General features: G+C 41.9%; 1 protein-coding gene across 2 annotated transcripts in view; it reads left to right on the top strand.

The window, feature by feature from the left end:
* Positions 1-18,639, top strand: part of LOC141117774 (NACHT, LRR and PYD domains-containing protein 3-like) — a 445,237-nt gene that overhangs the window by 16,794 nt on the left and 409,804 nt on the right. Inside the window, exon 1 of one of the 2 annotated variants that reach the window (XM_073610806.1) lies at positions 7,767-7,878. The exons of the other annotated variant lie outside the window; for it this stretch is intronic. The gene's annotated coding sequence lies outside the window, so the exon portion shown is untranslated. Of the gene's footprint in view, positions 1-7,766; positions 7,879-18,639 lie in introns of those variants that run through there. 2 annotated transcript variants of the gene reach the window in all.

Below are 18,639 nucleotides of genomic sequence, written 5' to 3'. Positions count from 1 at the left end.
CAGATCAGGGGAAAACAGAGGGTAAAAAGCCATAAAAAGAAAAGGAATGCAGCCGCCACATCCAATGATTGGAGCTGCACATAGGCGTGCGCACAGGGTGTGCCAGGTATGCCTGGGCACACCCTAATCACCCTGTGCTGCGCAGATTCCCCTTGCTGCTTGGCTGCAGAGAAAGGGACTGGGAAATCTCTGTCCTCAGTCCCTTTCTCTGTCTCAAATGTGAGACATCGGGGGGTCTGTTTAGACTTGTGATATTTCACCAAAGCCCCCCAAAGGGGCTCATAAAAAATTGTAAAAAACATAATAAAAAATTATTGTAAAACAAATTATGTAGCAAATAATAAAAAAAGAATAAAAATATAATTGACTGTAGTCAATATATATATATATATATATATATATATATAAACACACACATGTTTGATCTTTAGGGTGCACACCCATGGAGCTGCAATATATGACATTTCTGGTGTTGGGTTTATTACGGCTTTGAATAAAACACAACAGTCTGAGATGTGACAGTTTGGCTGCATTCACACCTGAGTGTTTTTACTGCGATTTTTGCCACGATTATTACCACGTTTTTGTACGGGTCAAAAGGTCACCAATGTAAAAAGCAGAAAAACGCCTGTAATCTGCCCCAAAGAAGCTCATGTTCTTTGAGCTTGGGTCAGTTCACACCAGATGAAGTCAGTTCCAGTCAGTTTCCGGTCAGTTTCTGCACCAGAAACTGACTGCATGGTGTGAACTAGAGCCATTTGAATATATGGAAAACACTGTGCATGCATTTTTAGTGCAGAAAAAAAGTGCACAGAACTACATCTGGTGTGAGCTGGCCGTAAGGCATTTTTCCTTGTCAAAAGAAGTTTATTGAGTATACAATATTATAAAGATACATAAAGTAAGTTTACAAGGATCTATAAAGTAAGCTCATTGTTTTACAGTAGGGTTTATATAGGTAAATATCATGAAATTTCAAATATTAAACATTGGTTTACGTAAACCTAAATTAAAGATATATATCATTTCCTTAGTTACTTTTGTAGGTATTTAAATGATTTATACCTACTATATATATTGTTTACAACTAGAGTGTATATAGGTCAAATAAATTCTGATAATGAGCTTTAATCGTAAGATGGAGAAAAGGAAAGAGAAAGAAGAAAAAGGGTTGAAAGGTAGAGGTATGGTCCACAAGGTTGTCCCGCTCGTCAGTTTATTATTCTTTTTAGTTCTCTTTGAAGCCTTAGAATGGGTGTCTCTGTAAGTCATTTAATCTGTTACCATGGCAACAGGACAGAGTCATTGAAGTTTGACAGGAACTGTTGTTTTATCCAAGGATGCCAAAGTTTTTCAAATTTTGGAATTTGATTTTGATCGATGGCTACCATCTTAGCATGGGACATTGTATTATTCATTCTGTGAATTGTTTCTGCTAGTACCAATGTAGGAGATTTCCATGCCTTGGCCACTGTTTGTTTTGCAGCCGTTATTAGTTGGATCATAAGTTTGAATTGAGAGAGTGTTAACCATTCCGGTTTTAGATTAAGTAAAGTTAAATATGGATCTGGTTGTATTATTTTTTTAAATATTTTAGATGCAATCACGAAGACTTCCTTCCAGAAGGTTTGGATTACTGGGCACGTCCACCATATGTGTAAATATGTGCCTATTTCTGGGCATCCTCGAAAACAAAGAGCTGAGGTATTAGGTGAATATTTTGCCACTCTAGCGGGTACAAGGTACCAGCGAGTTAGGACTTTATAATTTGTCTCCAATGCTAAGATGTTGTGTGAAGATGACTTAGATGTGAGCCATATGTTAGACCAGTCCGTGTCTTCTAAAGTTCATCCCAGGTCCTCCTCCCACCTCTGAACGTAAGAGGGTCTATTAAGATTTGCTACTCCATATAATTGATTATAAAGTGATGAAATTGTACCTTTAGCAAATGGATCTTTTGTACAGATTGATTCAAAAATGGATAATTGGGATAATGGTGTATCCCCTTTAGGAATGGTGTATAGAAATTTTTGATTTGGAGATATCTAAATATCTCAGAGTTTGGTAGATCATATTTTTCTCTAAGCGATGGGAATGAAAGGAATGATTTAGATGCTATGAAGTCATTTAGTGTCTGAATGCCTGATGTTGTCCAAGCTTTAAAAGAATTTGGGTAGATCTATGCCGGATAAAAGGCCGGATTTCTGATAAAAGAAAGGAGAGGATTGTGTGGAGATTGTAACTGATATTTGGTTTTTAGTTTATCCCAGAGAGATAAGAAGTGTTTAGTTATGGGATTATGAATTCTAAAGCGGTCTTTAGGATCAAGCCATAATAAATTTGATATTAATAGAGGGTCATTTTCTGAAGCCTCTATAAATACCCATAATGGGATTTCCTGTTTTGCATGGTATTTGGACAGACTGGCCAAATGTGCTGCTCTGTAGTAGTTAGTAAAATTAGGGTATCCCAGGCCTCCTTTATTTTTGGGAAGATGTAGTGTGTGTATAGGTATACGTGGTTTAGAAGAGCCCCATATAAACGAAGTTGCTCTTTTTTGTACTATTCTCAAAAAATAGGAAGGAATTGGAATAGGGAGGACTCTGAATAGATAAAGCAATTTGGGTAGAATAGTCATTTTGATTGCATTAATCTTCCCTATCCAGGATAAAGGAAGTTGTGACCATTGTTTTATTAGATTTGTGATCTGTCTTAATACAGGAGGATAATTGGTTGAGAATAAGTCAGAATGAGATGCTGTTAAATGAATTCCAAGATATGGGATTGATTTTTCTGCCCATGTGAATGGGAGTGCAGCCCTAGCTGGGATCAATTCCATGTTTGTGAGTGAAATATTAAGCACTAGGCATTTCTTAGGATTAATCATAAGGCCGGATAGGGCTGCAAATCCATCAAGAGCTGGTATTAAGTTAGGACCAGAGACCTGTGGTGATGATAGAAAAAGTAATATATCGTCTGCAAATATACATAATTTGTGTGTAATACCTCCTACTTCAATGCCAGTTATAGTTTGGTTTGTTCTGATGTATTGGGCCATGGGTTCGAGTATAAGGGCAAATAATAAGGGAGATAAAGGGCAACCCTGTCGGGTACCTCTTTCGATATTAAAGGCATCAGATTTGTATCCAGCATATTTTATATAGGCTTTGGGTTTATTATATAATGCTTTGATCCATGTTAAAAAGTGGGGTCCAAAACCCCATTTTTGTAATGAATATTGCATATATTGCCAGGATACTGTGTCAAATGCCCTCTTAATATCAAGAGATAGAAAACATAAAGGGATTTTCCGTTTTTTAGCAATATGTGCCAATAACACTGCCCTGCGTATATTATCGCCTGCCTGTCTATTTGGCATGAAGCCTACTTGATCTCTATGTATTAATTTTCCTATAATGCTATTGAGGCGTTTTGCTATTATTTTTGCTAATAATTTAATATCGAGGTTTAACAGAGAGATAGGCCGATAATTCACACAGGAAGTATCATCAGAAAGGGGTTTTGGGATCATACAAACAATTGCCATTAGTGTTTCTTGCCGAAAAGAATGTCCATCTAGAAGTTTGTTAAAAGTTTCAGTGCGAATGGGGGAGAGTATTTCTGAGAATGTTTTATAGTATAAAGCCGAGTAGCCATCTGGGCCTGGTCTTTTGTTAAGTTTTAGGTCTTTTATGGCGTTAGCAACTTCATCTATACTTCATCTATAGTTATAGGCTCATCCAAACTGCTTTTTTGATTCTGAGATAACTCAGGTAAGGTTATTTTTGAGAAGAAGGATTCAGCCTCTGTAGGATTAAATTCATTGTTTGTCTTGTATAAAGTTGCGAGATGTGAGTGAAATTTATGGACTATTTTAACTGGATTACAAGTGTAAACATTTTTTGATAATTTCAAACGTATTGGTTTGAAAGATTTGTTAGTTGAATTTAATGCCTGAGCCAAATATGTACCTGGTTTGTTTGTATTCATGTAGAAATTGTGTTTGGAGCGTTTCAGGGATTTATCAACTGACTCAGTGAGAAATAGATCGTATTCCAATCTAGATTTTTCCAGATGAGATTTTGTACTCTGAGATGGATTATCTTGGAATGATATGTAGGCTGCATTAAAATTGAGTTCTAGTTTTTTTGCTAGATTTTTGCGTTCCCGTTTAAATAGTGCCATTTGTCTTTGTATTGTACCACGCAAGACAGGCTTATGAGCTTCCCACAGTGTTATTGGGGAGATGTCTGTTGTATTATTAATTGATATGTATTCCTTTAAAGCTTGTTCAATGGCCATCTGATGTAGTGGTTGTTTGAGCATTATGTCCGGTAAGTACCACGTTGGGTCATGCGCTTTTGGTATGGCTGAGGCTATAGTAGTGTATACTGCATTATGGTCAGACCACGGAATCTTAATTATATCTGATGCAATAATTTCTGGTATCATTCCTATTGTTAGAAAAATATGATCTATTCTGGTGAAGGTTTGATGAGGGTGCGAGAAATAAGTGAATTTCTTTTTCATTGGGTTACTTTCTCTCCACGAATCTACCAGATTGTATTTGGAAAGAAGTTGAGAAAAAGGTAATCTAGAGGTTATTTTGGATGGTGTAAAAGGTGATTTATCTAGAAATGGGAGGAGGACCTGGTTCGAATCCCCACACATTATCACTGTTCCTATTTTGTGTGTATTAATCACTTGTAATATATGTGAGAGGAATGGTGTAGGTTGTTTGTTAGGAGCGTAGTAGGAAATCACCGTGATTGCTGTATCCATTATATAACCCATGAGTATCAGGTATCTACCTTCTGGGTCTTTAATTTCTGATGATAAGGTGAATGGTGTGGATTAGTGAAATGCAATTAGAGTTCCCCTTTGCTTGGTACATGCAGAAGCCGTGTAAATTTGTTGATAAAAAGGAGAAATATATTTTGGAGTAGAATCTTTGGTAAAGTGTGTTTCTTGGAGGCATACTATGTGAGCCTTCTTGTTATGAAAAGTACGGAAGGCTTTGGTCCTTTTTTGAGGGACATTTATTCCCTGAACATTCAGGGAAAGTATATTCAGTGGTGCCGTGGCAACAGATCAAATAGTTTTGACTTACTTTTTGTTATGCAGAGCTGACTGCGCAGATCAACCTGTGTGGACTGAAGAGATGAATAGATAGAAAAGAAACCAGTGAATTCTGGAGTAAAGAGTAAACAAAAAACAAATGAGATTAGTTGATACATTGTATAAATTATTTTTTGCAAGTAATCACAATTTACCCGTGAAAGAGAGTAAATATCTCTCTCAGGGGAATAAGTGCCTTCATCACACTCCCACATAATATGGTTGGGAGAATGAGGAGGGCTAATGGGGGTACACGGATCTTCCGCTTACAGGAGAGAAGTGCTATGTCAAAAGACATCAAAATGATGTTTCATTAATTGGAGTGCAGAATATAGTTTTTGTTGAAATTATTTATTCCAGGGTGGTTGTATATGGTTAGTCTTGCCCTAGGCTAAATAATTCAGTTAGAAAGGTACTGTTAATAACTTTGGTATTGATGAAGATAGTTTGAATTATTTTGGGATTTTAACCATTTTAGAGTAAACAATTACATATTTTATTCATATGTAACTGTTTAGATATGTTAACTCATAAAATTGAGGTTGTATTGCTTCAGATTAGAATAAACAAAAACATAATTCTAAGAACTAGTTAGGTAATAATATATTTGTTTTAAGAAAAGAAAGAAAAAGCTTCCATTACTTCTGGATTATTGAACATATTTGTCCTAAAAAGTAATAAATCTATTGTTATTACCTGATAATATATAACTGAACAAGAATTTCCTTATTTCACTTATATATTCTAAGGCTATATGAATCAGAAGTAATAAGAAATATAACTGGAATGTAACATGATCCCACACAGTGCGTGACTATCAGAATGCAGTTACATTCAGTTATAAATACAGGTTTTTTTATAGAGAACCATCTCTTAGTATAATAAATGAAGAGATATCAGGAATTAGGATGTCAGTCCATTGAATCTTCTTGGTCCATGGATGATGTGGCATAACGGCCTCTTTTGTGAGAATGATGATTCCCATTTTGCCATTCTTCTGCGTGTGGGAGTGTTGCTGCTTGTGGGTTCTGTCAGATTTAATTTTAAAAGGGTTTGTTGTAGTTCATCTGCTGATCTGCTTCTGTAAATTGTACCTTGGTAGTTAAATCTGACTGAAAAGGGGAAGCCCCATTGATACATAATGTTGTGGCGTTGCAGTTCCATTAGTTGGGGTTTCATGGATCGTCTTTTAGTAATGCCCCGTACACACGGTCGGATTTTCCGATGGAAAATGTCCGATCGGAGCGTGTTGTCGGAAATTCCGAACGTGTGTGGGCTCCATCGGACATTTTCCATCGGATTTTCCGACACACAAAGTTGGAGAGCAGGAGATAAAATTTTCCAACAACAAAATCCGTTGTCGGAAATTCCGATCGTGTGTACACAAATCCGACGGACAAAGTGCCACGCATGCTCAGAATAAATAAAGAGATGAACGCTATTGGCCACTGCCCCGTTTATAGTCCCAATGTATGTGTTTTACGTCACCGCGTTTAGAACGATCGGATTTTCCGACAACTTTGTGTGACCGTGTGTGACCGTGTGTATGCAAGACAAGTTTGAGCCAACATCCGTCGGAAAAAATCCTAGGATTTTGTTGTCGGAATGTCCGAACAAAGTCCGACCGTGTGTACGGGGCATAATAGTAAGTTGGGATAGGTCAGCAAAAATTTGATAACTGTGTCCTTGAAAATTAAGTTCCTTTTTTTCTCTTGCAGCAATTAGTATTTGTTCTTTAGTTCTGTAATAATGAAATTTTGTGATTATATCACGTGGGGGTCCATCTTTCTTTTTGGCTGTGAGGACTCTGTGTACTCTGTCCAGTTCTAAACGTTCAATAGGGATATCTGGCTTTAGTTCTTGTAATAGAGCAGTAATAGTAGATTGCAGGTCTGTCACAGTTTCAGGTATTCCCCTTATGCGCAAGTTTGAACGTCTGGCTCTATTTTCGTAATCTTCGAGCTTAGTTTGAAGTATTAAATTCTCTTCTTTTAATTGTTCCAATTCTGTTATATTTACTTGGGTTGTAATTTCAATTTCATCCATTTTTATTTCTAAGGCTGCGGTGCGGTTTCCCAGCTCTCTTATTTCTTTGGTTAGGCTTTTTGTTATTTGGTCTGAGGTTTGTTTTAAAGCCTTATGAAGCATCTTTTCAAATTGTAATAATATTACTGGGGATACTGAGGAGGCTTGTGGAGAAGTTTGTGAGAGGATTTGTTCTGTATCTGACTCAAATGAGAGTCTTGCTGTGACATTTTCTGTCTGTGAGAGCGCCCCGATGCTGTATCTTGTGAGGTGACTGGAGCTGCTTTAGTTGCAGTGAGTGCCTGTGAGCTCTTTGTGAGGTGATTTTTATTTCTGCCACGGTTTCCTCCCAGTACCATATTTCCTGCCCAAACTTTCACAGTTTGTTCCCTGGGGCAAAAAGGTTCAAATGGATACCTTTTGAGTCTGCAGGCTCCGCTTTGTCCTTCTCTTCTCTCCTCAGTGACAAAACGCTCAGATGTGAACAGGTGCCATTGAAATGAATGGGATTTTGCTTGTTGGGGGGGTTTTACAAGCGATTTATGAGCTGAAAACGCCGGTGTGTGAATGCAGCCTTATACTCACAGGGTACAATATCTGTAGATGGGAGGATCTCGGTGAAAAAGTGAAACTTCCTCATCCATTTCTTTCTCTCCCACGCTCAAAATTCTTCATTTTGTTGTTTGTGTCCTGAGCTTCCCGATCGTCTCTTCACAGACAGGTGTGACCGGAAAGGTAAGATTACATAGAACCGGATCTAATATACTGAGTGATGCCGAGTGATACTACTGAGTGTTAGGATGGGGGATGGAGGGTGCAGATGTGTGATGAACGATTGTATGGAGAACGATCAGTCACTCTGTGTTCATGTCTGCCATTAATAAACTTCCATCAGATATTTTTCTTATACTTTGTATTCCTCATCTAATCTCACCTTTTAGGTCTCATGAACATCGGATGTTTTTGGACATTTTTACAGCGGCTGTTTTTGGCTTCAGATGTTTTTTTCTACAGTCAATAAACTCCCCACCATGTTATCCTATGTGTCCATGTTATCCTATGTCTCCATGTTATCCTATGTGTCCCATGTTCTCCTATGTGTCCCATGTTCTCCTATGTGTCCATGTTATCCTATGTGCCCCATGTTATCATGTGTGTCCATGTTATCCTGTGTGTCCCATGTTATCCTCTGTGTCCATGTTATCCTCTGTGTCCGTGTTATCCTATGTGTCCATGTTATCCTATGTGTCCATGTTATCCTATGTGTCCCAGTTATCCTATGTGTCCCAGTTATCCTATGTGTCCCAGTTATCCTATGTGTCCCATGTTATCCTATGTGTCCATGCTATCCTATGTGCCCCATGTTATCCTATGTGTCCGTGTTATCCTATGTGTTCGTGTTATCCTATGTGTCCCAGTTATCCTATGTGTCCCAGTTATCCTATGTGTCCCATGTTCTCCTATGTGTCCCAGTTATCCTATGTGTCCATGTTATCCTATGTGTCCATGTTATCCTATGTGTCCATGTCATCCTATGTGTCCATGTTATCCTATGTGTCCATGTCATCCTATGTGTCCGCATTTCATTTACAGACATTTTTCATTTTTTTACTTAAAAAAAATGCTTCTAAACGCAAACGCAGCTAAACACGGCATGTACACGTGGCAAAACTGACATTTTTAACTGCTTTCCGACCAGTGCATGATGATATACGTCGGCACAATGGCACGGATGCGCAAATGGATGTACCTGTATGTCCCCTTTAAGACGTGGCATTGTGGGCATACTCCGTGACCATGCCCACGTGACTCATGGCCTCGATGTCCGCCAGTGTCGAGCAATCATGTCACGGAGTGGCAGAACGGGAAACTGCCTTTGTGAACAAGGCATTTCCCTGTTCTGCCTAGTGACATGACAGGGATCTACTGCTCCCTGTAATCGGGAGCAGTGATCGCTGTCATGTCAGTGGTAGCCCATCCCCCCACAGTTTGAACACCTCCCTAGGACACACCCCTTGATCGCTCCCTAGTGTTTAACCCCTTCCCTGCCAGTGTCATTTACACAGTAATCAGTGCATTTTTATAGCACTGATCGCTGTATAAATTACAATGGTCTCAAAATAGTGTCAAAAGTGTCCAATGTGTCCGCCATAATGTCGCAGTCACGATAAAAATCGCAGATCGATGCCATTATTAATTATAAAATTGAAATTAATAATAAAAATGCCATAAATCTATCCCCTATTTTGTAGACGCGATAACTTTTGCACAAACCAATCAATGTACACTTGGACCCCTTTCACACCGGGGCGCTTTGCAGGCGCTACATCGCTAAAATGGTGCCTGTAAGCGCCCTGAAAGAGCCACTCCTGTCTCTTCAGTGTGAAAGCTCGGGGGCTTTCACACTGGAGCGGTGCACTGACAGGACGGTAAAAAAAGTCCTGCTAGCAGCATCTTTGGAGCGGTGAAGGAGCGGTGTGTATACTGCTTCTCCACCGCTCCTGCCCATTGAAATCAGCACTTTGCGGTGGTTTTAACCCTTTCTCGGCTGCTAGCGGGGGGTAAAATCGCTCCGCTAGCGGCTGAATACCTATGCAAATACGACGGTAAAACGCCATTAAAAATAGCGGTGCTTTACTGCCGATGATGCCCCTGCCCCAGTGTGAAAGGGGCCTTATTGCAATTTTTTACCAAAAATATGTAGAAGAATACATATCACCTAAACCGAGAAAGAAATTTGTTTTTTTATATATTTTTTTGGATATTTATTATAGAAAAAAGCAAAAAATATTGCTTTTTTTTCAAAATTGTTGCTTTGTTTTGTTTATAGCGCAAAAAATAAAAACCACAGAAGTGATCAAATACCACCAAAAGAAAGCTCTATATGTGGGGGAAAAAAAGGATGTCAATTTTGTTTCGGTGCAATGTCACACGACCGAGCAATTAAAGTGACGTAGTGCCGCATCGCAAAAAGTGCTCTGGTCAGGAAGGGGGTAAATCAAAGTAAAGAGCGTGAATCTCTCAATGCACTGGTTGCACTTCTTGAGGAGAATCAAGATTTTGATTCTGATACCGAAACTCTTAGTTCATCACAAATGTGTCCCTGTCCCTCTAAACTACCTATTAAATCCCTTACAATGCCAAGCATAAACGGATCCATCTATTCTTGGAACAGGTCAAAAAATACCTGTCCAAGATTGATTGGAAATACAAAGGGCAGGATAATCTTACTAAAGCGGAGAGGAAGGCACTCAGGGATTTGGAGGAGGCCTCTGATATCATTATAAAGGGTAGTGATAAAGGTGGCAACACCGTTCTGCTTTCACAGACCCTGTATGAGGGAGAAACTATGTGTCTCCTCAAAGATGAAACCACATACCAGAGGCTTTCTCTAAATCCCTTTACCAAAATTGTGGCTAGCCTCAATTTTAAACTAAATATGGCCCTAGAGGAACATCTTATTATTCGTAAGGAATGTAAATATTTCAGTGTCCAAGAGTTCAACACCCCCACCTTCTATACGATCCCTAAGCTCCACAAGTCCATGACTAACCCCCCGGGGAGGCCGATAGTTTCGGCCATCAAGGGCCCCCTGGAGAGGGTCAGAAAATATGTGGAAGAGCTGGTATGTGAACTCCTCTCTTTTGTACAGGACACACGTGATGTACTTAGGAAGTTGGATAGGGTTTAATTACCACCGGGAGCAATCCTGGTGGGAATAGATGTTGAATCCCTTTACACATCGGTTCCACATAATTGGGGCCTAAAAGCGGTACATCACTTTTTGGACAATAAATTTCCTCTGCTGGCCACACAAAATCAATTCATTGTGGACCTTTTACAGTTCATGCTTGAACACAACTGTTTTCAACTTCTTGGAACATATTATCATCATATTAGGGGCACCTCGATGGGGGCACCTTGGGACCCCTCGTATGCATGTTTGCATGTGGGCTTATGGGAGATGGAATGTGTATACCCCTCGTCGGTGTACCTCAGCCACTGTCATCTGTGGCTGAGGTACATCGATGACGTGATCATGGTCTGGGGGGGCTCACCCCTAGACCTGGTTTCTTTCATCGAGGAGCTGAATAATAATGATAGGAATATTAGGTTAACTTATTCCTTTGATCCTTCTGTTTTTCCCTTTCTGGACCTCACTATTTACATCAAGGAGGGTAGACTCCACACTAAAACATTCAGAAAAGAAACGGCAGCAAATACATTGCTGTTGGTGTCCAGTCACCATCCCAAATCACTCATACAGGGAATCCCGGTAGGCCAGTTCCTCCGTGCTAGGAGGAACTGTTCGGAAGACCCTGATTTCCAAACTGAGGCATTTGAACTGTACAGGAGATTTCGTGACCGTGGCTACTCTCATGCCTGCATTAGAAAAGCCAAGAGAAGGGCTTTTCAAACAGATAAACAGTCCCTCCTTACCAATGACACTGGGGAAAAACACAAAATTCCCAACCAAGCCCCAATTAGGATCATTACAAAATTTGGGGCACAGTGGGAACAGACTAGAAATGTACTTAGCCGTCACTGGCATATTTTAGCTGAGGCCCCTATTCTTGGGAATATTGTTGGTGACCGACCCCTACTCACAGCAAGAAGAGCTACCAATCTGAGGGATAGTCTGGTTCATTCCGAATATCATAGACCTATGAGGTTGGATTGGCTCACTAGCCTCCCACCTCTTAGGGGCATGTACCCCTGTGGCAGATGACACATCTGCAGATATGTAGAAAAATCTGACATGTTCACCAGTTCTGATGGTAGCAAACAATTTAAAATTGATAGCTTCATAAACTGTTCCACAACACACGGGATTTATATGCTCACCTGTCCCTGTGGACTGATTTATGTGGGTAAAACAAAGAGACAGCTCAAAATCAGGATTGGTGAACATGTTCAGAGTAATATCAATAAAGATGATGATCGTCCCCTCTCCCTGCATTTTTTGAAAACACATAGAGGTGAACCGAAGCGCCTTAAGTGCAAAGGCATTTATAGACTCAATCTCACACCCAGAAGAGGGGATTTTGACAGGATATTATATCAAAAAGAGAAGATGTGGATTTTTAATTTAAATAGCATGCAACCCCTTAGGTTGAATAACGAGTGCAATCTATCTGTCTTCTTAGAGCAATAATTAGGGTATCTGGCGAGATCCTTTACTTCTATAAATAGCTACATACCTGAGGAGTTCTGGGTAGGCATCTATGTGGATACTGCAGCTGTGATTAGCTCAGCTCGGTGTGTAACCTTTTTTGGTTAGCTGACTGCATGTATTTCATTGTTTTTCATTTTTTGGTTTACTGATTGAAACTTTCACTTTTCTGTATATATTTGTTGATTAACTGTGGATCGCCCCTGTATGTTATTGTGTGTCTGCACAGTGCGTGAATGACGTCTTGATTAGGCTGCAGTGCTCTGGTGATGTCCTCGATGGTAGTCAATCACTTTTTAATAACTTGAATATTTAAGTACAGACCCTAAATCACTGCGCATGCTCTGAGGAAGCTTGGGTTCAAGCGAAATGCGTAAGAATTACGCCATCACGTTGTTCGTTGTGAGGACACAGTGATCTCCATCATACACAATGATCCACCTCCATTAACCTCAAAATCTCAAGCTGCCACACGGCTCCACCAGCTGGCGTGAAATGCTTGCAATGCTGCTCTGGTCTGTGGTTCCTTAAACAGCCTTGCGATACTGGAAGCCTGGGTGCATTGGACTTTACTATCCATCGTCAATTTTGGTCGGAATTACTCCGAGCTGACACTCACGACCTGGCCTCCAGTGTGGTCTTCAATACGGTGGGGTTACCGCTACAGGGATCAGACTTCCTGGGGCAATGGCTGCATACAGAAGACGTCAAACGGTGAGCTGTATCCTGCCCCAAGCATTTGAAGGGGAGCATCACACATAGCATATCCCGTTTGTTTTCCTCGTGCAATGTCACCCCAAGTTCAACCTGTGTTTTACCCTTCATCACCCACCGGCATCTGTCTTTATATTTGAGGGAATTTTCTTATATCTCAAAAAGCACAAGCACTTTTTCTATACATCCCTATTGGAATACTTACCTGAGCGCTCTAACATCTTTATCATAGGAATCTTGTCATTTATTATTCGCACAGTGAACTTTTAATGATTGATCATTTATTAATTTATTTCCAGATCTGGCTTCAGGATATATTTTTGTTTGTGTGTGAGACGAATATGAGGTGCTTGAATCCGGTGTGGTGGCCACCTGTGTCCTATTAAGACGTTTGTCTTAATTTTAACCATGTGTTGGAGTGGGAGGGAGGGCGTGGCCTGGCTCAGGATGTGATCGGATGTGTTCCTGTGTAGCTCCGGTCTCTCCCTATACAATCCTGCTCCATCCTGATTGACCATTGTCAGCAGTCAAATTCTTTTTTGCCTAATCCCTCCCGGTGTGTCTCCTGCATCATCAGGGGGCATTTTGGTGGATGGGAAAGCGGCGAGTGAAGAAACAAACCCCGTTAAAGATGAGCATCGCCACCCGCTCCTGCCAAGATGGCCGCCGCAACACCGTCCATGGGCCCAGCTCATCTCCAGCCTCCGCTCCGGATCTCTTTGGAGATGGCCAGGACGGGTCCCCAATACCCTCCCCTGAGATTCCGGACCCTGCAGCCGTGCCATTGCGGATGGCGACAAGGAACCCACCCTGGTGGATGTCCTTGCCATTATCAAGGTAAACCATGCGGACCTTGTGGGGAAGGTGGATGGGCTTAAGATTTGACCTAACTATTATGCGGCAGGACATGCACAAGTTACGTGGCTGGGTTAATGAAACTGAGCAATATATCAGTGATTTGGAGGACACTGTCACTCCCATTCTACCTAAACTCAATATATATGGGGAAAGATTACATCTCTAGAGGATAAGGTTGATGACCTCGAAAACCGCCTACGCAGAAATAACCTGCGCCTGGTAGGACTTCCGGAGTGGGTGGAGGGTTCTGACGCTGTAGCCTTCCTAGAGAGCTGGTTCGAGCAAGTATTTGGCCGAGAGCAGCTGTCCCCCTGTTTTGTGATTGAGAGGGACAACCGAGTTCCCGGAGGTCCCCTTCCTGAAGGTCACCCCCCACGTACGGTGGTGATCCATCTCCTTAATTACAGGGACTGTGACTCCATATTGGGGGCTGCCAGGTGGAAAGGAAGTCTCTGCATTAATAATGCTGTGGTGTCACTCTTTCTAGACTACTCTGCGACAGTCCGCAACCATAGAGCCAGCTACCAGCGTGTCAAGCAGAAGCTCCGGGAGCAAGATATTCAGTATTGCATGCTATTCCCTGCCACCCTTCAGATCACATACCAAGGGAAAGCCCATTTCTTTCAGTCCCCACATGACACCATGTCCTGGTGGGAATCACTACCCTGCCCTCCTAAGCCTCCTGCCTGATGCGGAACCCCACATTTTGCTGGCTCCACTGCTGTAACTGAAGTTTCCTCCCTTCTCTGGGTTCTCCTTTTCTGCATCTTTAACTGAGCCTGAGCTGCCTTGGGGTTCAGTCCCCTCCTTTTTCTTCTGGAAATATTGTTGTTGAACACTGACTTTTTTTTGCTTTTGAACTTCTTTTTTTTTTCTTGCCTCCTGTTCCGGGCCATGCGCCCCATGCATGGTACAAGTTTAGGGTATAGGCCCACTCCCCTTTTTTGGAGCTGGGCAGGGAATTAATTGCCCTTGTTGGGTAATAAGCATGTTAATGTATGTAATTGTGTGGTTGTATGCATGGTTTCTGTATGGATGATTATATGTCTAGCACTGCGGCCCTTAATTTTCTATGTGGCTGTGACCGAGGGTGGGAAGCCCTCTGAGACCCCAGTGTCTGATCCTATCCCCCCTGACCCAGCACTTATAATACCAACCCCATGTCTGAAGTAACCGTTTGTTCATGGAATGTCCGCGGGCTGAACTCTAAATTTAAAAGAGCATCTATCTTTGAGGCCCTGAAACATAGTAAGCCACATATTCTATGCCTCCAGGAGACTCACCTAATGGAGTCCAAAGTGATGGCACTTAAAAAACACTGGGTGGCCAATCACTATCAATCTACCTACTCAAATTATGCCCGGGGGGTTGCTATCCTAATTCGTAAGGGGTTGCCCTTCGTGTGTCATCAAGTTGTCCTAGATCCCAAGGGGCAGTATGCTATTTTACATATGTCAATACATGGCACATCCCTTATTTTGGTCACAGTATATCTCCCTCCCCCGGTCATGGCTGCAATGTTCTCTGATCTCAATATTCATTTTGCTAACCTGTCTAATTGTCCTATGCTTATCCTTGGGGATTTCAATTCGGTCTTGCAACCTGATTTAGATAGACTAAAACCCCTACAATCAGAATCCAAGTTGTTTTGTGCGTGGTGTAATACTTATGGATATGTGGATCTGTGGCGCTGGAAATTTCCAGATGCCAAAGTATACTCCTGCCAGTCTAGGTTCTATGCAGTCCTTTCTAGAATTGATTATGCCCTGGCCACAAAGGATTTTTTACCTGCTGTTCGATCAATAGCGTATCTGCCCCAGACGGAGTCTGATCATTCTATGATACAGGTGGGTTTGACTGTGGGCCATAGACCGGCATTCCGAACCTGGAGACTCAGCCCTCTCTTGATCTCTACAGTGGAGATATCTGAGGGCATCCCGACTGACATGACTAATTACTGGTCCCTTAACACGGACTCTGCTCCTGCGGGCCCTGTCTGGGATGCCTTTTAAGGCTGTGGTCAGGGGTTCCTATATTTCTAGAATTAAGTACTACAGAGCTGCCGGGCGGAGGACACAGGAGGATCTTCGAAAAGTATTGGAGGAGGCCCATGCCCGTCATACGGGTGCCCCTTCCTCTGAAACTAGGGGCATTCTGACAGAGGCCCATCGGGGTCTGCAGTTGCACATGGTAGACTTGACCAGGAAACAGCAGTTGTACCTCTCGGCTCATATTCACGAGCATGGAGGGAAAAATGGTAGGCTCCTTGCATATCTTGCACACGTGGACTGTCAGGAAGCTGCGATTGCCACAATTCAATTACCAGATGGGTCGACTAAATCTGACGCACTGACTATTAACCAAACTTTTGCGGATTTCTATGCCACACTGTACAGGGGCACTGATATCCCTTCAGAAACAGACTTTATGGGCTTCTTTGAATCCCTTGACCTCCCGGCGCTTAGTGACACTCAACAATCCCTTTTGGATAAACCCATTATGCTGGAGGAGGTCACCAAGGCCATATGCCTCCTACCCTCTAATAAAACTCCGGGCCTGGATGGGCTTCCTTCGGAGTGGTATCAGACACATATAGAGGTACTTGCTCCTAGGCTCCTCAAAATGTTTCAGGACTCCCTTAAATTGGGGAAGCTTCCTGATTCTATGAATGAGGCACTCGTTGTTATACCCAAGCCCGGTAAGGATAGACAACAATGTGGATCCTACCGGCCTATCTCACTCCTGAACGGTGATGCAAAGATTTTAGCAAAAATACTTGCCCTCAGACTTCAGTCGGTCATCCTGTCCCTCATACCGCCGGACCAATCTGGTTTCATGCCTGGCAGGAGTACATTTGATAATATCCGCAGATTGTACTTACATGTCCATGAGGCAGCACGTGCAAAATTTTCTGGTTTAGTCCTGTCCCTGGACATATTGAAAGCTTTTGATACTGTAAGTTGGTCTTTCCTATGGGAAGCTATGGCACGGATGGGTATTGGCCCAAATTTTATGCACTGGGTTCGATTACTATATGCTGACCCAAGGGCTAGGGTTCGCACAAACATTGACATTTCTGCACCATTTTCTTTGAACCGGGGTACTCGGCAGGGATGCCCTCTCTCTCTGCTGTTTGCAGTAGCCATTGAGCCATTGGCTCTGGCAGTGCGGCAGACGCCTGAGATTGGGGGTATCCATTCTGGCCCGCTAGAAGAGAAGATCTCTTTATATGCAGATGATGCCCTGGTATATCTGGATGGTAGGGAGAGCTCTTTTACTAAATTACTACAAGTGGTGGAGGAGTTTGGTGCGGTCTCGGGGCTCTGGGTGGGCTGGGAAAAATCTCAGGCCTTTGCTATCGGTCCCCCTTCTTCCTATGATTATCTACAGAGGTCATGTATTCAACTAACACCCTCCTTTAAGTACCTTGGTATTCAGATACATACCGATCTCCCTAGATATGAAGAACTCAATATCGCCCCTATAGTCCATCAGATGATGGATAAATTCCCTACTTGGTCGTCACTGCCCCTCAATCTAATTGGTCGTATAAATATATTTAAAATGATTTTGCTACCGAAATTTCTCTATAGCTTTAGGGCTTCCCCAGTTTTCCTCACCAAAAAATTATTTGCAAAACTTGACTCTGCCCTGTTTACTTTTATTTGGAATGGTTGCCAACCTCGTATAGCCAAATCCTCTCTACAAACGGGCAAAGCCGTAGGCGGCTTGGCTTGCCCGAACTTAAGAAATTATTTTCTCGCTTCCCAGCTCACCTATATCCATGATTGGCTGCACTCTGATCCCCAAACTCCTGCCACTGCCTTTCTTTTGACCTTGTTTGCACCTCCTACCTCTTTGAAGGATGAATTGCATAGATCAAGGAAAACAGGTGGCTCCAAATTTTCTCCCATTGAGGTTTGTTTTATGGCTTGGAGGGAGGGGGGAAAGACACTGACACAATCCCAAGTGGATATTTTGCCACAGGCTCCCCTATGGTGAAATCCAAATATTCCTGAGCTCTCTGGTCATCCGGACTTGACGTGGTGGGCCGTTTTGGAATCACACACGTCTTTCATATATTTGAGGAGAATACCTTACTGCCTTTTGGATCCCTTAGACTTAAATATGGCCATGAGAATAAATTCTTCTTCAAGTACCTTTTATTACGACATGCCCTTAGGACACAATTTGGATCATTGACCATAGAGCTCAAGGAATCCTCTATTGAGGACCTTCTGTCATTCCCAGAAATAAACAAACTAGTGATGACCTTTTATGGGCGCCTTCAGGTGATGGGTGAAGATCCCTTTCAGAATTCTCAATGTAAATGGCAGATGGTTATGCCTGAGCTTTCTGAAGAGGATTGGGAAGAGGCAGTGGAAATATGCTTTCAGGATATCATCAGCATGGCTGATGTCCTGATACAATTCAAGTTTATACATCACTTACACTATACACCTGCTAGGTTGGTTAAAATGGGTCTGGGTCGAGATATTGCATGTGCTAGATGTAACATGATTGCTGCCAACTTTTTTCATATGTTTTGGACATGTTCTGGACTTACAACCTTCTGGAAGGATTTGTTTTCTTTTTTCAACCGTAAGCTCCATATGCCATTGCCTCATACTCCGGAGGTTGGACTTTTGGGGGTATTGAATGATCATGTTCCTCGCACTCATGCTGGAACGTTGATATGTATATTGTTGTTTTACGCACGTAAAACAATTTTGTTACATTGGAAAGATACT

This window comes from Aquarana catesbeiana, linkage group LG13 (genome assembly GCF_042186555.1).
Source record: "Aquarana catesbeiana isolate 2022-GZ linkage group LG13, ASM4218655v1, whole genome shotgun sequence".
NCBI classification, from domain to species: domain Eukaryota; kingdom Metazoa; phylum Chordata; class Amphibia; order Anura; family Ranidae; genus Aquarana; species Aquarana catesbeiana.
The sequence above is the reverse complement of the archived record's forward strand: the minus strand, read 5'-3'. Positions and strand labels throughout refer to the sequence as shown.